This window comes from Bubalus kerabau, chromosome 8 (genome assembly GCF_029407905.1).
Source record: "Bubalus kerabau isolate K-KA32 ecotype Philippines breed swamp buffalo chromosome 8, PCC_UOA_SB_1v2, whole genome shotgun sequence".
NCBI lineage: Eukaryota > Metazoa > Chordata > Mammalia > Artiodactyla > Bovidae > Bubalus > Bubalus kerabau.
The window spans coordinates 59,029,619-59,052,321 of record NC_073631.1 but is presented as its reverse complement, the minus strand read 5'-3'; the positions used below and the strand labels follow the sequence as shown (position 1 = coordinate 59,052,321).

Sequence of the window (22,703 nt, the reverse complement as noted above, 5' to 3'; positions counted from 1 at the left end):
CCATTGTAAACTGGAATGTCTCTAGTTGTGTCCAGAAGTATCATTGGGGGTAGATAAAGACTGGAAGAACAGACTGGAAAGTTGGAATTGACGGTAACTGGGAAGTGGAGGCTCTCATAGGGTGCATTCTCAGAAAGTGGCCCCCATTTTCCTGCAGTAGTTGTTAAAATTATAATGAAAATTGCTTAGAAGAAACAATGTGAAGGGAAGACTCTAATATAGAGAAAGTAGTTGGAGCAATGGTAACATTTTCACTTGTTATCTTTTCTAAGCAGCCAATGACAGAGACAGATTCATTCTTTGTTAAATCCTTTGTCTCTAGTCCCACTTCTATTTTAGTTCTTTTCACATCTTGATATCAGTGTCATCCTCATAAAATCAAATTTTTAATTCTTCCCTACTTACAAACCTTTAATGGTACTCTTTGATAACCAGTAGGATGGCTAGAATCAAAAAGACCAATAATAGCAAGTGTTGACAAGGGTGTGGAAAATCATACACCACTGGTAGGATTATAAAATGGTACATCACTTTGGGACTAATCTGGCTCCCTTGAATCATTAAATGTGAGTTACCATATAACCCAGCAATCCCACACTAGGGTATATACTCAAGAGAAATGAAAACTTATGTCCACAAAGAAACTTGTACACAAATGCCTATAGTTGAATTACTCGTAATAGCCAAAAGGTAGGAACAACCCAAATATCCATCAAAGGATGAATGGATGATAAAAATATAGTATATCCATATAACAAATATTATTTAGTTATAAAAAGTATGAACTACATGATACATGTTACAACAAGGGTGAACCCTGAAAATATTATGCTAAGTGAAAAAAGCCAATTACAGAAGACCACATATTACATGATTCCATTCTTATTAGATGTCCAGAATAGGCAAATCTATAGAGACAAAAAGAAGATTAGTGGCTGCTTAGGACTAGTGGATGGAGAAGGAAATGGCAACCCACTCCAGTATTCTTGCCTGGAGAATCCCATGGACGGAGGAGCTTGGCAGGCTACAGTCCATGGGGTTGCAAAGAATCGGACATGATGGAGCGACTAAACCACCACAGGACTAGTGGAGAGCATGGAGTATGATGATTGACAGCTAAAACTTGTGGGTATTTTTTTTTTTTTGAGATAATGAAAATATTCTAAAATTTTGAGTTGCATGCACTTGTGAGTATATTAAAAATCAGTGAGCTGTACATTTTAAATAGATGAATCATATGGTATATGAATTGTATCTCAATAAAGCTACTAGAATAAACACATCTAAAAATCTTTTGTGTTCTACATAGTAAAGCACAAATTGATCAGTTCTGCATTCTGTGCAGGGCTGGCTTCATGCTCAGAAATCCTCAGAAATATTCCATCACTGGGCTCCACCATCATGTAATCAGTCCTGACGGACTCTGTTTCATCCACATACAGTCCCTGGATGTTCCAGACCTCTCCCAGTGTTCAATTAACTCTTGTTGATGCTGCGTCCTCTGCTCGGAATGTCTTTCCCAATTGCCCTTTCTTTCTGAGTCCTGCCAAACAAATGCCTACTTATCTTCCAGGTCTATTCACTGGTCACCTCCATTTCAATACCTCTACCCAACCTTCCTAGGCTGAATTGATGTCTCTGTCTTTTGTGCTCCACTCTGCACCTTGTACAGAAGTGTCTCCCAGCATCTCTGGAACTTGTTTCTCATGTGTTTCTTTCTCCCTGTTTAGACTGTGAGTTTTTCATTGGCAAAGATATTGCCATTTTGTTTTTCCTCCACAACTTCTTGCTGCTTGACTCTGTTTGACATCTGCTGGCTCATCTCTGCCACATACTAAAACTGAAGCTTAAGAGGAAAGATCAGAGCTCTATCTTGGTTTATTTCACACCCTTCCCCTGCTGCTCTGTGGTTCTGTGTATTCTGGTAGCTGCAGATAGCCTCCTTCCAGATTATCTGTCCAAATGATGAATCTGACTCTGAGCTCTGGCCCCTGCCAACAAGCTTTTGGCTATGCTGTGCATGCACCCTGTCTGGTCCCTTTGGACTTGCACCTCTGGAAGTTGACTGCAGAACTGTGTACTGGATTGTGAACCTTGCTGGGTTTCTCCAGTTCAACTAGATAGCCCACACTACCAACTGTGTTTTGATTTTAAACTGAAGGGACCAAGAGCTGTGGGCACTGCCGAAGCTATCCCAACCCAGCTCCTGGTTCTGTGTTCCTAATCAGCCTTATCTTATGTTAGTTATGTCTTGGCACATTTTCCTCTAATCCTAACTGCAACTTCTACTGGCACAGTTTTTCTGATCCTTTCTCTTTCTTTTTTAAAAAATAATATTCTAAGTATTTTTTAGAAAATTGAAGTATAGTTGATTTAGAATATTGTACTGATTCCTGTTACATAGCAAAGTGATTTAGCAATATATGGGTTTACTTGTAGCTCAGTTGGTCAAGAATCTGCCTGCAATGCAGGAGACCTGGGTTCGATTCCTGGGTCAGGAAGATCCTCTGGAGAAGGAAATGGCAACCCATTCCAGTACTCTTGGCTGGAGAACCCATGGACAGAGGAGCCTGGCAGGCTACAATCTATGATGTTGCAAGAATTGAACACGACTGTGCAACTAAGCACAGCACATACATCAGTTCAGTTCAGTTCATTCATTCAGTCATGTCCAACTCTTTGCAACCCCATGAATTGCAGCACACCAGGCCTCCCTGTCCATCACCATCTCCCAGAGTTCACTCAAACTCATGTCCATCGAGTTGGTGATGCCATCCAGCCATCTCATCCTCTGATGTCCCCTTCTCCTCCTGCCCCCAATCCCTCCCAGCATCAGAGTCTTTTCCAATGAGTCAACTCTTCGCATGAGGTGGCCAAAGTACTGGAGTTTCAGCTTTAGCATCATTCCTTCCAAAGAAATCCCAGGGCTGATCTCCTTCAGAATGGACTGGTTGGATCTCCTTGCACTCCAAGGGATTCTCAAGAGTCTTCTCCAACACCACAGTTCAAAAGCACCAATTCTTCGGCGCTCAGCTTTCTTTGCAGTCCAACTCTCACATCCATACATGACCACCTGGAAAACCATAGCCTTGACCAGACCCACCTTTGTTGGCATACATATGTTATGTTTTTTATGTTCTTTTCCATTGTGGTTTATCACATAGTTCCCTGTGCTATACAGTAGGACCTTGTTATTTATCCATTCTGTAGAAACAAACCCAACCCTCCAACTAACCCCAAATTCCAGCTTCATCCCTCTCCCAGCCCTTTCCCCCTTGGTAACCACAGTCTATTTTTTATGTCTGTGAGTCTGTTTCATAGATAGGCTCATTTGTGTCATATTTTAGATTCTACATATAAGTGATATCATATGGTATTTGTCTCTTTATGACTTACTTCACTTAGTATGATGATCTCTAATTCCATCCATGTTGCTGTAAATAACATTATTTTGTTCTTTTTTGTGACTGAGTAGTATTCCTTTGTATATATGTACTTCATCTTCTTTATTCATTCATCTATCAACGGACAGTTACGTTATTTCTGTGTCTCGGCTATTGTGAATGGTGCTGCTATGAAGGTAGGGGTGCGTGTATCTTTTTGAATTATAGTTTTGTCCAGATATATGCCCAGGAGTGGGATTGTTGGATTGAGTGGCAACTTTAAATTTAGTTTTTTGGGAACCTCCATAATGTTTTCCATATTGGATGTATCAACTTACATTCCCACCAACAGTGTAGGAGAATTCCTTTTTATCCACACCTTCTCCAGCATTTGTTATTTGTGAACTTTTAAATGATGGCCATTCTGACCTGTGTGAAGTAATACCTCATTGTAGTTTTGATTTGCATTTCTCTAATTTAGTAATGTTGAGCATCTTTTCATGTGCCTCTTGGCCATCTGTATGTCTTCTCTGGAGAAATTTCTATTTGGTTCTGCCCATTTCTTGGTTCAGTTGTTTGTTTGTTTTTGTTATTGAGTTGTATGAGCTGTTCGTATATTTAGGAGATTAAGCCCTTGTCTGTTGCATCATTTGCAAATATTTTATCCCAGTCTGTAGGTTGTCTTTTCATTTTGTTACAGTTAACCTTACTGTGCAAAAGTTTGTAAGTTTGATTAGGTCCCATTTGTTTATTTTTGATTTTATTTCTATTGCCTTGGAACATGGACCAAAGAAAACATTAGTATGATTTATGTCAGAGAGTTTTGCCTATGTTCTTATTTAGAAGTCTTATGTGTCATGTCTTATATTTAAGTCTTTAAGCTATTTTGAGTTTATTTTTGTGTATAGTGTGAGGGTGTGTTCTAACTTCATTGATTTACATGCAGCTGTCCAACTTTCCCAACCATCCTTGCTGAAGAGACTTTTTCCTCACTGTATAATTTTGCCTCTTTTGTAAAAGATTAGTTGCTGTAGATGTGTGGGTTTATTTCTGGGCTCTTCATTCTGTTCCATTGATTCATATGTCTGTTTTTGCATCAATATCACACTCTTTTGATTACTGTAGCTTTGTAGTGTTGTCTGAAGTCTGGGAAAGTTGTGCCTCCTGCTTTGTTCTTTTTCCTCAGGATAGATTTGACAATTCTGTGACACCTCCTCTTTCTCTGCCTTACAAAAGTGTCCTGTATTTATACCAGGTGCATATGATTGCATCAAATAGACTGTGCTGTGATTATTGTCTGTCGCCTGTCTCCCTCTCCCACTAAGTATAGTCTAGAGCTTGTCAACAATTTTTTCTATTTTGACACATTTCATTTACTGGCATACCCACCATGGATTTATTCAGATAAATTGTAACTCCACCCCTTCTATTAAGATATACAGGAATGTATATCATGATGCCAGTAAATGAATACAAAATGATTATAGGGATAACTGAATCCATTCTCATCTTTTAAAGTAAATATTTCACAAACTTTAGTACTTTGTTATTAATAGAAAATCATTTGTGCTAGCCTTCTGAGGTGGCTGCACTATTCCAATGTGCTATGGGTGCCTCTGGGTAGGACCATGGGTAACTGAGAGCTGAAGCTACATCACAGGTGTCTCTGAAAACGCAGCCCCTAGCACACTTCTGGATTACAGCAGGTGTCCAGTGCATAGTTGTTAATTTGTCATTGGTTGATGAATTATAAAGTAAAATTAATTTTTAAATAATTCCCTGGGTTTTCTTAAAAACAAAAAGGAGACTAAGGGTATAGCTGTCTTTATGTCCAGCTGTTTAAAGGCAGCTTCTAAGGCCAAAGTTCTTTAGAATTGGGTTTTCTTTCACAATAAGGCCCTGAAAGAGATTGCTATTCAGGAGAAGTAGTAAACAACATAGTTAATGAGTTGGTTCACTCCAGGCATGTTATTACTTTTACACACTGGTGAGTGATTTCGAGACTATAATTATGGGTGTTTTTTGGGTATCCATATAGAATCCATTATGTGAATTCGTAAATCTACTTCATATTCTTTTGGTCAGATGCTCATGTAATAATACTTCTAGGGTATGATTACTTCAAGGAGCTCACAATCACAAATAGCACAGTAGAAATAGCTTCTGTCTAAGAGAACGTGATGCTAATACTGTGTTCTTTACTATTTAATGTGTGGTTTTATCCTAGTCACTTTGCTTTGCTGAGGCTTTAAAATGGGAGTTAAGTGAATAGTCTCTAATCTCTTCACTCATTCTAAAATTCTTGAGTGTAACAAGTGTTGATAAGACTTTAGAAAGTACATGGACAGATTGCTTCCCTACAAAATGAGAAAAAACAATTGTAAAGTTTAGTCAAAATCTTTACATATCCTTCCAAGGTGAAAAGACTGGTGCCTTAGCCCATGAATCACAGGAGACACTGGGCTCCCTGTCCATTTCTAAAAAAAAATGGATACCTAGCCTGGGGTTGGGAAAACAAGGTAATCACTGGAAGGATCCCTAATTTGCCACATGACTCGTACTCATGGATTGTGTCTTGGAGTGGCTCCATAATTAGAGCCAGACAAGATCCTTCAGGGAGTATAGTAGTGTTTGGATTGGAGTTTAGGATTTATGAATCTGTAGGCATCCTCACCAGGCTGTGAGATGTGTGAGAGGGCAGTCTGTCTAACTTGAAAGATTGATGTGATGGGAACTGGAGTCCAAGTGAAAGATGCATCTTTGAGGGCAGAGAGACATACCTTCTATTGTAACATGAAGAAGAATGGAGAAACAAGTATTGAAACAGGTAGGTTTCACATATGGAGGTGAGGATATGAGGGCATTCCCATCTAATAATGTAGGTTTTCTCATGAAGTGTAAGTCAAGGTCATCAAGCAAGAATGAAAAGGGAAGGTGGGGTAGGAGGTTTTTTGAGAGGGAAGGAGATATGAAATGATTGTGTTAGAGAGTGAGAAAGTGAGCTTACTAAGGAAACACTGTAGACATTCCAGTATGTGTTGCCTGCCCATGTGAGATGAGTGTTCATGAATTTAAATGATGTGCTTTTGCATCATCAAGATACAGGAAAAGTGGATATTCAGGTTCAACCATGGTTTTGTTAGGACAGTACAGTCAAAGGCAAGAGCATACAGGGACTGATAGTCTTGATGATTACCAAAAGAGATAGTTGAAGATAGAAGATGGGTAGGTTAGTAACAGACAGAAGGTCAAGACTGAAAATTGTAGCAGTGGAGGAGATTGTTAATAGAATAAGTGAGCTCAGAGAAATAGAAGGTGGGAGCTAGAAGTGGCATGTTGAAACATTATGGAAGGACTCACGATATGGTCATAGGAATGGCTGACTGAGATGCTATGAAAGAAAACGTCCCTGGAATTGAGGTGGTTGAGAAACTGAGACACTGAGATGTATGATGGGTGATCTGTGTGGATGATGTCATCACTTTAAGAATGATGATGGAAGTTGTGAAGATAAGGAAGAGCCCAGTCTAAGATCTCTGTTGTAATCCTGTCAAAGAAGGAGAGAAGTAACTGGAGATAACATGATGGTAGCACTGAGAAGGTAGAACAGTTATTGCTGGCTGGATGAGCTTCAAAGCCAAAAAGGAAGGGGGAATGATTTGAGGTTATATTGGGAAGCATGGAGTATGATCTACCTTCCAACCCTTTTGTATGTGCAATGTGAGAGGGAAATAAATAGCCTCTACTTGAGAAAGCAATGCTGTTAGGAGGTGACCTGGTTTCATTTAGGGCGAAGAGAAGGAATGTTCAGAAAAGACATTGAAGATAACAGTGTTTACTGATGAGGAATTTTGAAGAATTCAAAAGCAGCATTTGGAAGGGAAGATGGAGTGGTGTGGTGGATCAGATTCAGGGATGTATTGAGAGAGGGGAAAGTTGATGATGGTGGAAGAGTATTGAACTTCTAAAAGGGCAGAGATAGAGTCAGGGATGAGAAGTCTCTACCCTGAGAGGGCCCAAGGGTCTCAACACTTATCTCAGTGACAAGACATCTTGGGAACCTTACCTTTATGTACTTTCTATATTGAATTGTGGGGACTTTTAGGTAAAAGTAGGAGTAAAGCAAGCCTCTGGGGCATGAACTTATTTTCAAGTTATAATTATGAACTTGTGGTTCAGGTGGAACTTGTTTCATAAATGTACTGGTAGAAACCCTTAGAGTTCAGAAAGTGATAAGGCATTGGCAGTAGGATACTATCTAATAACATACAATAATTGATTAAATGAAAAAATCACTTTTTTTTTTTTTCTCTCCACTGTAAGTTCTTTACCTGGTTTAGATTTTTGAGAGGGAGAATCCATAACTTTCACTAAATTCTCAAAGTGGTCTTTGGACCTCCAAAAGATTACCAACCACTGATCTACATGATCAATCAAACATCAAACATTAGGTGAGTTTCTTTTTCTCTGAATTAATTGAAATTCACACTGGATTTACTAAGTTTTTGTTATCACTTGGACACAAATAATTAATCTTTGGTTTACATATTTGAGTTCTCTGTGAACTCTTGTTACAGCATAACGAAAAATACTCTATAAAGAAACCTTAGTAATTTCCCATAATGACTAAGAGAGCCTTTTTGGTGTGCTGCACTTCATAAATCAATGAGCAAATAAACACAGGGACAGAGTAAATAGACAAGGGCATGCTATCCCTGTGAATACACTTGATTGCATAACAAAAAAAGTAACCATGAACTATTTGGGATGTACATTAATGGTTTGAATAGTACTCTGCACAAAAACAAACACTTCATTAACAGATTTCATTGGAATTGATGATAATTCTGACCTGTCGTCAGAATTTTTATCTTTGCATTAAGAAAAATGTGTTGGATATGAACATTAATCATGAAAGCAAAGGAAATGAACAGCTTACTTGAATGAAGTCTCTTAGTCCAGTAAGCTATTTTCAAAAGCATTTGGAAAATCATACTTAGGGTATCTGAATAGTAGCAATGAATATGTTAATGACAACTGGTTATTTATTTACTAAAGAACTCATAAACATTTTCTAAGAACCACAGCCCTACTTCACTCCCCTGCCAGTCCACAATGTATGCTATAAGCCCAGTGCGCCCTCCACTTAGAGTAAATTTTTTACAGTTAATCAATTTTAGGTTTTTCTTCTCTCTCTAATCCATAAATATAAAAATAGATGATAATTCTATTGTAAGAGAATATTTTGACATAGATATTCAGTCTTGTGAGTTACTGAAACTAATAGTTTCCTTTGTCTTGTGATAATTTCAAATGACTTGATATGATTCAAAATAGGTTAGATAAATGGAAGCTTTAAGTTAAGGTTTTATTTTACTGTTCTTAGGACAATAGAAGGTAAATCAAGTTATATAATATTATAAGCTAAAATAATAAAATTTGGAATACAAGAATAAAACTATCTCTATAATATGAACTGGATCATCTTTAATTCCCAATACATAACAGAGGGCCTGGCTTATTGTGAGTGCTCACAGAATATTTTTGATAATGAGTGAACAAAATATAAACATTTTTTCATACATTTTTGATGGCTAGAAACATTGGCAGTTTGGAGAGACATTGTATTATAAGTTTTTGTGGCTCAAACTATATATAATTAAAAATTCACATTTAAATTAACTTGGTATATATAATTAAGGACTTTCTGACTAGTGTGTATTTTCTAAGCCAACTGTACATGATCAGCAAGTACTAAAACAATTATTTACTTATTTACATATGGATGCAGGAATACCTAATAGTCAAGTAAATCATGGTGACCAACCAGATTCTTTTCAAAAATAATTTTATTTATTTGTTTTCAGCTGTACTGGGTCTTCGTCACTGCGTGGGCTTTTCTCTAATTGTGGCAAGCAGGGGCTACTCTCCAGTTGTGGTGCACTGCCTTCTCATTAGGAGAAGGCCATGGCACCCCACTCCAGCACTCTTGCCTGGAAAATCTCACGGAAGAGGAGCCTGGTAGGCTAAAGTCCATGGGGTCGCTAAGAGTCGGACATGACTGAGCAACTTCACTTTCACTTTTCACTTTCATGCATGGGAGAAGGAAATGGCAACCCACTCCAGTGTTCTTGCCTGGAGAATCCCAGGGACAGCGGGGCCTGGTGGGCTGCTGTCTATGGGGTCGCACGGAGTCGGACACGACTGAAGCGATGCAGCAGCAGCAGCCTTCTCATTGCAGTGGCTTCTTTTATTGCTGAGCACAGGCTCTAGGGCATATGGGCTTCAACAGTCATGGCACATGGCCTCAGTAGTTGTGGGTCCTAGTCCCTAAAGCACAGGTTCAATAATTGTGGTGCACAGGCTTAGCTGGTCTGTGGCATGTGGGATCTACCTGGATCAGGGACTGAACCTGCTGCTGCATTGGCAGGTAGATTCTTTACCACTGAACCACCAGGGAAGCCCCAAACTAGATTTTATATCTAAAAAATCTTGTGATATGATTCAACAGCAAAAAGACAAATAACTAAATTTAAAAATGGACAAAGGACATGAATAGACATTTCTTTAAATAAGATGTACAACTGATACATGAAAAGATGCTCAAAAGTCGCTAGTCATTAGGGAAATGCAAACTGATACATGAAAAGATGCTCAAAAGTCGCTAGTCATTAGGGAAATGCAAATTAAAACCACAATAAGACATAATTTTGTATCTATTAAAATGTCTATTATCAAAAAGATAAGACATAGCAAATGCTGGCATGGATATGGAGAAAAGGGAACCCTTATGTGCTGTTGGTGGGACTGTAAATTAGCACAGACACTAGGGAAAATAATATGAAGGTTCTTCAAAAAATTAAAAACAAAACTATGTGTGATCCAGCAGTTCCACTTAGGTGAGTATATCCAAAGGAATGAAAAACACTAACTCATAAAAGACATCTGTGACTCTGTGTTCATAGCAGCATTATTTACAATAGCCAATTCATGGAAACAACTTCAGTGTCCATCAACAGATAAATGTTTAAAGAAGTTATGGTGTGTGTGTATGTATGTATATAGACATACGTACACATGGATTATACAATGGAATATTGCTGCTGCTGCTAAGTCGCTTCAGTCGTGTCTGACTCTGTGCGACCCCAGAGACGGCAGCCCACCAGGCTCCCCTGTCCCTGGGATTCTCAAGGCAAGAACACTGGAGTGGGTTGCTATTTCCTTCTCCAATGCATAAGAGTGAAAAGTGAAAGTGAAGTCGCTCAGTCATGTCTGACTCTCAGCGACCCCATGGACTGTAGCCCACCAGGCTCCTCCGTCCATGGGATTTTCCAGGCAAGAGTACTGGAGTGGGATGCCATTGCCTTCTCTGACAATGGAATATTACTCAGCCATAAAAAATGAGGAAACACTCAAGCCTTAACAGGCTTCTCTGGCTCTAAAGTTCCAGAATGCTCACAGGAAAACACACTGTTGCTGAAGTAAGAAGCTTGGTGCTCTGTTTACATACTTACTCAACAGGCCTGAAGCACCAACTGGCTTATTCCTCCAATTCTAAACCCTTGGGAGTAAGCTGCAGGGGCAAGAGGGTTCAGTGACTTGCCTGAGCCCAGACCAAACTGTATTTTTCTGCTAGTGTTTGAAATAGAATTAAAAGTCTTTAAGATTTTACATTATTTAGCCTTCAGTAGATTTTCAGATACCTGACCTTTAAACTATCTGTCCTTCCCTTTGCTTTTCCATGATTGGCCTTATTTATGAGAATAACTGGAACTTTAAATCTCCTACTTTCGTTGTCAGTAAAAGAAGCAAAAATGAGGGCAATAAAAAGTCTTAGCTTCTATTACTGAATCAACGAGCGATCCTTTCCTATCTAAGCAAGCGCATGTGACAGTAAGCAGCGGTCTGTAGCAAGCACCATCATCACCTAAAGGCCGGCCAGCAATTTTGTTACAAAATCTTCTGAGGTAGTTTGTAATTTGGTTGTTTTAATTAAACTTTACCAGCCTAGATTACAGAGGGGAAGTACTGGGAATTTTCCACTGAACTGTCACTCTAAGTGTTTTACTGTGGATTTGATATCAGAAATCATAACAATATTTAATGCCAGATGATTGGCATAACAATGATCTTGACTAACAGCTTGTGAGTTGGGAAGTTAAATTAAAATTGATGTGCTTATCTGTCTCTTGAACTGTCAAATCAACACATGCACCTTTTGCTTTCAAAATTGCTGCATCTTGGGGCAGTTGGCTGCAATCAGTAGTTAATTCTGTGTATTTTAGCAAGAGACTAGGTTGATTTTGTTTTCCTTTTCTTCTCTTTGTGATCTTAGATAAGGATAATGAAAATGATGATATTGGTAAATTTCCAGTGCAAACTGGGGCCATAAAGAGATGAATGTCTAGAAGAATATTTCCTTGGCTTAATTAATCTGTTCAGAGAGATTAGGAAATGTAAAGCAGCTAATAATGTCAATGGCTACCATTATTATTTACTCTGTGCTGGGTACTAGGCTAAAACCATTCCTGCATTTACAACTTGGAGCCACTCTTATAGAGGAAGATAATAGCACCACTTCACAGGTGATGAAATTTGCTCAGATCCCACAGTTAGCAAGTGGTAGATGTATGTTTTCAACTTCGGTTTGCTTAACCCTGGGTACCATGTTTTAAACTATATCATAATGCTTCCTGTCACAAACCACCCACTCTCTACCAAAAATCAAATTCTTTTTCCAAGAGTCTAGGTTATGGTGAGGCTCTTTTAAATGTTGTCTTTTATCTATAGAAAAACTATTTGTTCTAGAGCTACATACAAAAAAAAAAAAAAAGAGAGAGATGAATATTAAACATTCTATTCACCTACTTTTAGCTTAAGAACAATCATAACACAATGTAATTTTATAAAACTGAATATTATTATTTTTATTTTACTTCTATATTACAGCTGGACGGGAGGGAGAGAGAAGTGAGGTGAAGCAAAGAGAAGATGAAAAGGAGAAATGAAACGGAAGGACTAAGAAGTTGAGGGGAAAGGAAGACTGAAGGGAGTGTGGAAGGGAAGCATGGAAATAATTCCTAGTAACAGTGAGGAAGGCTCATGTGCCCTCTTTGACCATCACTACTGAGAATTTTTTTTCCATGCCTCTCTTTAATCAAGGTCTTTCTTTAACATGATCAATTTCTTCCCTCCTTTGGCTTCATCTACTTTGCCTTAAAAAATACACAGTTCCCTTCAAACATGAAGACACCTTCCCTTGGTCTTGAGCCCTTTCTAACCCTGGTTGAATTAGTGATTGACTTGAGATACAAGCTCTGGGTATCCGTGTACTGGGCATTAACTGCTAGGTTCTAGGAGTACAGAGTAGTACAAGAATAGATACTTTCCTTTTCATAAGCAAAATTTCCAAGTCATTGGAATTTAATCATGGGCAGGTACGTGTCTCTAAGACCATACTTTATAATGATAAATCCATTAAGAATAAAAATCTGCTGAAACAGATTATAGTGTTAGGTAGATAGATCAACCAGCATAGAAATTTCTTTCCCTTTTTAAAACTTGTTTCTTCTTTTTGTTGACTGTGATGACTATCTTCGTTTTCTTTCTGTCTGCTTATTGTGACAGTATGGTACATAACCCCTACTAAGTTGTGCCTTGAATGTCACCAATTACTTCCTTATTAAAAAATCAAATTTTTCTTTTACTCTCATACTTTCTCTTCCTTCTATCGTACATATTATGTGTATTTATTATATGATACTCCACCTCTTCTCCACACCCTCAAATTATTTCTTTCTAGAACTATTAGCTCAAATCATCCTTGTTTAGGAAAGCTTTATCTCAAACTGGAGGAGCTTGGTTAGAAAAGCTTTATCTTGGGCAAAGTTTAATAAGTGCAGCTTGCTAAATTTGGGAAAAGCTATTCAAATTGAGGTTCTGAGTATTATAAGTCATATATTCAAGTCCTAGATTACATTCTTTTACATCTGGAATATACCCTCTAATGATGATGGTTTCTCTCCTGAAAGGAAATTTGGTCTTATGTGCAATTTTTCAGGGGGATTATTTTATATTTGACACACATATATCAGAAGTAAGCATGGATTTTAGAAATCTTATTTAAAAATTATTGAAGTATAGTTGACTCACAATATTTATTTCTAGTGTATAGTGAGGTGATCCAGTTATACATATGCGTACATTCTTTTTCATATTCTTTTCCATTATGTTTTTTCACAGGATATTGATTATAGTTCCTTGTGTTATATAGTAGGACCTTGTTATTTATCCATTCTATATATAATAATTTGCATGTACTAATCCCAAACTCCCACTCCATCCTTTATCCACCCCCTTATTCCCCATTGGAACAGGCCTGTTCTGTATGTCTGTGAGTCTGTTTCTGTTTTATAAATAAATTCATTTATGTCATATTTTAGATTCCACATATATATGATATCATATATTATTTGTCTTTCTCTTTCTGACTTACTTCACTTAGTATGATAATCTCCAGGTCCATCCACATTGCTGCAGATGACATTATTTCATTCTTTTTTATGGCTGAGTAGTATTTTACTATATATATGTGTGTGTATGTGTATAATATATATATATGTGCTTAGTTGCTCAGTTGTGTCCAACTTTTTGTGACCCCATGGACTGCCAGGCTCCTCTGTCCATAGGGATTCTCCAGACAAGAATACTATGGTGGGTTGTCATGCCCTCTTCTAGAGGGTCTTCCCAACCCAGGGATCGGAGCCAGGTCTCCTGCATTGCAGGTGGATTCTTTACCATCTGAGCCACTAGGGAAGCCCATACATATACCACATATTTTTTATCCATTTATCTATCAATGGACATTTAGATTGTTGTGATTATTATATGTCTTTATTATAAATTAGAAATCTTATTTTTTGACATTCAACGATTTAGGCTTTTTAGCTTTTTGGTATAGGGGTTGGGGTTCTGAGGGGAAAGTCCAACTTTTCTAAAAGTAATCTAAGTTCTAACTTTGTCCCATCCACCTTCTCTTATCTTAGAAAGAAGACTAGCAAACTCCCTCGATTTACCATAAGAGCTTCAACAACAGTATCCTCACTAGGAAGGCACAGACTGTCTGCTCAAATATTAGGTTACAGTTTGCATATCTTTTAACTCCATTTTGTGTACACTCATTGTGGAGTTACTTATTTTGGGAATTGAGTATCCCATGAAGTTGGTTATCAGATTTATTATATCAGTAGATATAGTTCCTCCTTGCATTTCTCTTTAGAATTTTAAATTTTTTTAATGATTCTGTAGATTTTGCTTACTGATATAGTAAGCAGATTTGGGTTGTGTCCATATACAGAAGAAATAAGTGGTTGAAAAGAGGGAAAACAGTTAATATGGTCATTAATCTATTATAGGGGCTTCCCTGGTGGTTCAGATGGTAAAGAATCTGCCTGCAGTGCAGAAGGTCCAGGTTAGATCCTGGGTTGGGAAGATCCCCAGAGAAGGAAATGGCAACTCACTCCAATACTTCTTGCAAGAATTCCATGGACAGAGGAGCCTGGCAGGCTACAGTCCATGGGGCAGCAAAGAGTTGGACACGACTGAACAACTAGCGCTTTCAATCTATCTATGTGGCAACAGTGGAACAAGTTTATATGGCAACAAGTCTAACAATCTCAGACTTTCCATTCCAAGTATGACAAACAACTGGTTTGTAAGACTTCTATTCTTAATTGATTCAATTATCATTGTAAAATATGGTTTAGATATCTACCAGCTCATGATTAAATGCTGATTCATTATGCTGCCTCTTCTGACAATTTGCCCTTAGAAATTTTCCAGTAGAAATGAAATCTTGAATGAGTATTAGCTAATTTGAGAAACTTGGAACCCAAATGAAGGATACAGAGCCAATTTATATAATGAAGTTCCAATTTATTCAGCTTTAAAAGACTATACAACATTTGGGCTATGAAATTCTTAAGAATATAGTTTAGACTTGGACTCAGTAATAAATATCCACATTTACATTCATTATGTATCATTACTACTCCAGAGCAGGTTAAGTCTGAGTTTTATTAGTCATGAATAAAGAATAAAAAAAGAGATAATGTATGTAAACACACCTAGTAATTTCTATGTAACTGTTAACAATAACAGTTACCGTTTTAACAGTCAGGCTAACTCTGCATTGTCAATGTAAGAAGCATGCAGTCCGTGGTAGCTTATTGGTCAGGATGCAGACAAAAAATAAATGGCTCACTTAAACCAAGTAATGGAGGAGAGCTTAGTAAAAGGACTGCTTACAAAGGTGTATGGAAAGAGGGCAAGGTCAAAGTAAACTAGCAGGAAATGGTGAAGCACAATAGAACTAAAAATAGTAGAGAAATGTCATCTCTCTAGGCCTGCAGAAGCAAGAAAAGGAGAAGTTACTGGAGCCCAGGGAGAGAAAGCAGCTGTAGGAGTCTGTCTGAGAGATGTTGTCTTTGGTAGAGGGACAGAGTCTCACCATGGTCAAGGGAACATGTAGCTAGTCTCACTCTTCTCTCTCTCACTTTGATCTGCTAGTGTCTCCCATTGGTTGGACCAATCGGAGGCCAGGAAGCAACACAGCCCATAGATACATTTCATACACATCAGCCTCTGGAACACAAAGCAGGGAAGAGAAGCATCAAGAGTGAAATTGCTCTGGAAGAGCAAGTCAAATATATCCAGCTCACAGGCTAGACTTAGCTATGGCCTACCTTAACTTATTTGGATCATTTAACTTTTATTGGCCTAGATAGCATTGTTCCTTCCTTTGAATGCTACAATTACTTCCTTCTTGACAAATGCTTCTTTTACTCTCACGTTTTCTCTTCTTTCTGTTGTGTATACTGGATGATATCCGCTACCTTTTTTCCCACCCCAAGTCATTTGTTTCTAGAACTATAGCTCAAATTTCCATTCCAATCTAGAAAAGCTATATTTTGAACTATTTGAGTTTGGCTTCCTAAATTTGCAACAATCCACTCAAAGGGAATTGAGGTTTTATATTATGCTTCCCTCCCAAAAGAATGGGTAAAACTTGGAAGAGATTTTTGCCTTAGGTGAACAGTTGGACTATAATCTCCAGAGTCTATGAATATTGTGAGTTACAAGAATGACAATATTGGTAGTATGTCGAAGTATACAGTACTTGTCTTTATAGATCACTTTCTGCTGTACCAACCTTTCTTGAAAACCATCAGGCAAATGGGAAATAGAAAAAAGTCACATCTTCCTGAATTTATACAGGAACTGCTGAATCAGGAAATGTTAAGCTATTAGAAGATTTTGACTCTTAAAAACACACCTTATAAAAGTATCTAACCTTATTAGCTTTGTCTTCATGTGGATAGAGTTCATGGATTATGGCTTTTGTTGAGTTTATCAATATACTTTGCCAAGATGAGATTACCTTTAAGGAGGAGTAAATTGGCCCCCACTTTCTCTTTGATCTCATCTGTCATTATTCCTTTTAATACCTGCAGTGCACACACACACACTAGACACAATCCCTTAGACAAACATACTCCACCCCACCATATTAAGCCTCCTTCTTAGCTCTTAAGTTTTGCACACACTGTTCCTACTACCAGGGATACTCTTTCTACTCCTTGTATTTTTCCTCTTCTGCCATTCACCATAATGTATTATGTTGCTTACTAATGATATTATGCTGTGAACACCCTGAGAATAGAGGCTATTTCTTACTTGAAAGTGAAAGGGTTAATCACTGAGTTGTGTCCAAGTCTTTGCAACCCTGTGGCCTGTAGCCCAAGCTCCTCTGTCTATGGAATTCTCCAGCCAAGAATACTGAGTGGGTTGCCATTCCCTTCTCCAGCGGCTCTTCCCAACTCAGGGATCAAACTCAGGTCTCCTGAATTGTAGGCAGATTCTTTACTGCCTGTGTCACCAATTTCTTACTTATTCATCATTAAATCTCCAGGACCTTTTCCAGTGCTTGGCATAAAATAGTTTCTCATTATCTGTTGAATTAATAAGTGGATGAAAGAAATAGCAATGGGAAAGGTTTTATTCACTGATGTTTATTCTCAAGTTCTGCTTAGGATGATCTCCTTTGTAACTGTGAAAGAAAATTGCCAAGTGCCTGAATAATTCACAAATACAGTGTAGGTCCTGCATAAGCCGCAGAACAATGGCCAGCATGTTGCACTGTGAGGGCTCCAGATCTGTGAAACAACTGTGAAGAAACGGGCTCTACCAGGGCTGCCTAGATTAGATGCCCACCAGAATCCCTTCAGGTTACTTATTACATTTACCGAAGCCAGGTCTCCGACCTCCCAGACCTTCCGAGTCAGCATCTTAGCTGGGCGGGGGGTGGTTCTGAGAGTCTATGTTTTATCATCTGTCCCTACCAACCCCCACGTGGTGGTTCTGGCACACATTCAAGCAGGACAAGGTTTGCTTGATCCCTGAAAGGTCTTGAAGCTCCCCAAGGACTTGTGAGCTTGCCATGGGCATGAGCCATCAACAACCCTAAGTTTGTAAATAATATTTGTAAATATTTAGTTTTATGTTTTAATTTTTTATGACTTGTAGACTTTCCCCTGGGGAAATGTTTAATTTCTTTTTCTGCTTTGTATTGCAGGGTCTTATTCACTTCATTAATATTTAATCGAAGAATCATACTGAGCTATTTCCAGACTCTGAGTGGAGGGAACAGGGTACTGCCTTCCCAGCGGAATTCTGATTAATGCACCATCTCTGTGGTCCCTGAGGATCACCAACTTCCTCATCCCCCAACTATACATATTTATTCTGTGGAGAGGGAGGCAGAAAGTTGGAGAAAGGTAAGCACTGCTGAGCACTGTTGAGATATGCTGGATAGTGGAATGTTAAAACCTGCTTTTGCATGTCTGTAAGTATGAGTCTACTTGTGTGTCTCCATTGAATCACCCAATATAGTTCTGCCTCTTTGTTTTCACAATCACTTACTTTTATTGGAAAATTGGTTGTTGTAAAATTAAGCATATAACTTCACTGGAGATCTCTGCTAAAACTTCCTAATATGCAATCAAGTATTAAAAACAATTGCTCGAATCATTTTGGTTAGATGGTTCTGGTGATTCTTCTATTTAGGCTTGTTATTAAAGCCAAGTGAGTCATTTTCTTGTTATAGCCCTTTTTAGCTCAACACATGATCTTCAGAAAAGTCAACAGACCTTTCCTGATGGTCACCCAGTGGCCTTGCTGTTTCTCCACGTGAATGTGATATTGAATATTGTACAAAGCTGCTTGAAAAAGATATAAAAGAAGCCTGACATTTAAGTTTACAGAATAGTGGATTAGCTATCTATTTCTATCGAACAATTTACCATGAAGTGAGTGGCCTACCACTCATTTATTAGGTAAACCAAAAGTCTGGCAGGAACTTGGCTGAGTTCTCTGCTTAGGGTCTCGCAAGGTGAAAATCAAAGCATTGGTTTGTAACAGAGGAACAGTTCTTGTCTGGAGGCTCAGGGAGGAATACACTCAGTCAGGTTGTTGGCAGAATTCACTTCCTCCCAGCTGTGAGACTGAGGTTGCCACTACTCTGCTGGCTGTTGGCTGAGGGGTTCTCAGCTCTTGCAGGCTGCTCTCTGGTCCTTGCACCATGCCCTCTCCATTTTCAAGGCTAGCAATTGTGTATCAGAAAGTTTTTCTTGCCTCAATGCTACCAGCCAGAAAAAAACTCTGCCTTTAAAACAGCTGATATGATTAGGTCAGGTCTACTCATATAGCCTCTATATGTTAAGGTCAATTGATTTGAGGATTTACAACTTAAAAATTCTATTACAGCAGTACTGAGATTATTATTCAATTGAATAACTAGAGGATAGGAAATCCATCTTGAAATTCTGGCTAAAACAGACAAGAACAGTATTTAAATGATAAGACAATCATTATCATTTATAAATATATATAATCTATATTATACCTGCAATCTATATTATTCAGTTTTTATTAGCTGATAATATGGCTGGTACCTTTGGGAAAAACATCAATTGTGACAGTATATGATATCATTTGTACCTTATATGTAAGCCAGAAATTAGGGTACAGGATATAAAATCTTTTACCAAATTTAAAGATATACTTCCTCTTGAATTTTGAATGAAATAGCTCATCTCTAGAGACCGGATTTTCAGGTCATTTGAAGGTTCACTTTAATGCCAAAATCACCTAGAAATTTCCTGATAGTTACCTGCCAGGCCTGAGGACTCATTCTTTCCTAAGTCTGTTGCCCAGTATCAAGAATTCATTTATAGACAGCTATACAGATAGCTAATACAAAACCCCTGTTCTGATTGGCTTATATTTAAAACCACAGATGCTTAGTGAAAAGTCCTTTTCCTGAATAACTCCACAGGCCAGCTAGCACACTGTATCATTAAGTTCTTGTTAAATGTGTGTGTGTGCACATATATATATATATATATATATATATATATATATATATATCTTCAATAGCGTAGAAGAGCAAGTAAAGGGGGTCTGTTAGGACAATGTACTTAAAATCAGTGAGAGAAAATAGTTTTTACATTGAGTAGGCTCCTAAGAACTGGGTCAAAAATTATCATGTATAGTGGAACTATGAATTTGCATACTGAACTTTGAACTAAGATAAAAAACTATAGCAAGATGTGCAGAGAAGAGGGGGAGACTCAGGAGAAGGATGGGACCAGGAAAGTGCCCAGGGGAAGATGGCTAAAGAGAGCTTAGGGCTGGGATGAGAAAAGTAGTCCACATTGGCCAGAGTAGGGTTGTGTTTCATAGCTGGGCATATTCTGAGCTTGAGTTTGCAGCAAGCAGTGAGTCAAACTAGAAAGAATGCAGAAACGAGGAGAAAACAGACAATGGAGGTCAGTGGTTCTTCAATTTTAATTAAACTTGTTGGCCTCCTTCTTACAAAACCCCACACATATAGCTTATGTCTAATTCTGAGCTCCATAGCAATCGGGACTCTCTACAAATGTTTAGATCAACAGCCACCCAACACAGACTCCGGATTGGATGCAGACCCAACAAGCCCTGAGACCATCTACAGAACTATAATGGGACAGCAATCAGCAGCAGGCACCAAGATCTTTGATTCTGAAGTTACCCTCTTCTCTCACCAGGAATCTCCTTATACACTCTGGTCACTTACAAGTCAGTCTTACAGTTTAACCCTTGCAAGGTTCAGAAGGATTGAGGTTACAGAGGGTGGACTTGGGCATGTAAGACAGAAAAAAGGATGAGTCCTAACATTTAGGTTATAGTCTCAAGCTGATCTGATGGATACCTCAACTGGAACTACCTCTCATTTTTTCCTTTACAAAGTCATATCCTCCTTAAATGTTTCTGGCTCTTCTATGGTCAAATTCTTAAACCTGCCCATCTGAGAAAATTGTGGAAAGTCTTTTTAAGCTGGACGTTCACACAAGCTTATTTAGTTTATATTCTTGAGTATTTAAATAATTAAGAAGGAGCCTCAAGAAATCGTCAAATGAAATAGGTACCTAATAACTGATGAAATACAAATGACTTTGAACTAGAGAGACAGAGCAACAGCAGACAGCCTCCAAGGCAAGGTATTCAAGAGAAACTATTAAAAATATCATGTGGGTTTGTCTAGGGACAATTGTTAAGAAATCACTAGAATTTTAAGTGCCACTTTCTCCTCTCCCTTTTATCAAATCTGTAGCTGGAAAATGTATGCCAGTAGAGAAAGTCATTGATTATGAGTATCTACACTGTGTCCACAGAGGCCTAGGAATTATCCACATAGACTCTTCCATCAGAGTGGATGATCCTGGCCTGTCTGCTTGTTACACTCACACTTGGGGTTCAGTATGTCGGTTATTCTCAACTGGTATCATCATTGGTGGCTAAAATTTAGCTTCAGGAAGAAATGATTTGGGGAGTTTTAGTTTACTAAGCATGTCATTGCAGTCATTACAGGTTGGTCTGTGTTCTGAGCTGTTTCTTTTTAGGAAGGAGACATTGCTACTGATGATGACCAAAATGAATGCTTTGGACTCCTTCTTAGGACTCAAGTACAAGGACAGGTCAAGGAAGAGACTTCAGAAATGAGGCTCTGTTGGGGAAATCTATTACAACAAACGTGTTTGGAAAGATTCAGCTACTCTCCTAGTGAAGAGTCATTTGCATTGAATGTGAGCTAATTGATGATGTGGCAACTATAATTCATAAATCATTTAATATTTGATTGTTATCCTTTTTGTGTAGGTGAGCAGGTGCCTGTCTATAATCCTAAGCCACAAATGTATTCAGGATGTGAAGTGTTCTTAGTTGCAATATTTCACTGATGTTTATAACTCTTTGAAGTAGGTAGGGAAATTATTAAGGCTATCATCTTTAAAAATTGTATATCTGGGCTTCAGAGAGATAAAGTAACTCGTCCTAAGTTACATATGTTGTAAATAGCAGACCTAGGACTTGCACCCAGTCTCCTTATTCTTGTATACTTGCAAAGGCATTTTTCCTCCACCATCCTCAGGAAAGGTGTTCTATGATTCGTTTTTCCAGAAGTGATAGCAAGACCATGCATTTTAGTGATGCCCTTGAAAGCCCTAGTAGCAACACCCACGTCACGAGTGAGTGGTACAGCCTATGTGCTCAGGTGGGGCTTTTCTGGTTTCTAATTTTTATTGTAGTATAGTTGATTTACAATGGTGTGTTAGTTTCAGGTATACAGCAAAGTGAATTAGTTATACATATACATACACACACTCTTTTTTTTTTATGATTCTTTTCCCATATAGGCCATAACAGAGTATTGAGTAGAGTTCTCTGTGCTGTGAAGTAGATCCTTTTAGTTATCTAATTTATATACAGTGGTGTGAATATATCAATCCTAATCTCCCAACTGGGGCTTTTCTTTAAAGGGATGTTAACCAGCATATTGTTACAGTCAAAATCATGTTCTATTCAACTTTAGTAGATGAATGTAAGTCAACTCCAATGAAATGCCTAGAACAGTGCATGACGCTTCATAGACACATAAAAATATTTGCTGAATTCATTGTTCTTAGTGTTACATATAAACTTGAAACCTTTATAGAGTGGGTTTCATCTGAAGAGTCTATTCATTAATTCAACAAATATCAAGGCTTGTTCTGTGTTTGGCACTGCTCTGGGCTCTAGGAATTCCATGGTGAAACAAAGATTCCTGTTTTCATGGAGTTTATGGTCTAGTGCAGAGGGACAGATATTTAGGAAGTAGGAACATGTCATACATGTCAGTGATCCAAAGAAAATATATATGAATCAGGTGATAAAATGGCTGGGTCA

The 22,703-nt window shown here is 38.1% G+C and overlaps 1 protein-coding gene across 2 annotated transcripts in view; it reads left to right on the top strand.

The window, feature by feature from the left end:
* LSMEM1 (leucine rich single-pass membrane protein 1) overlaps positions 1-22,703 on the top strand; it is a 193,817-nt gene that overhangs the window by 57,517 nt on the left and 113,597 nt on the right. For both annotated transcript variants that reach the window (XR_008717855.1, XR_008717854.1), the window contains exon 4: positions 18,016-18,217. The gene's annotated coding sequence lies outside the window, so the exon portion shown is untranslated. The remainder of the gene's footprint in view (positions 1-18,015; positions 18,218-22,703) is intronic.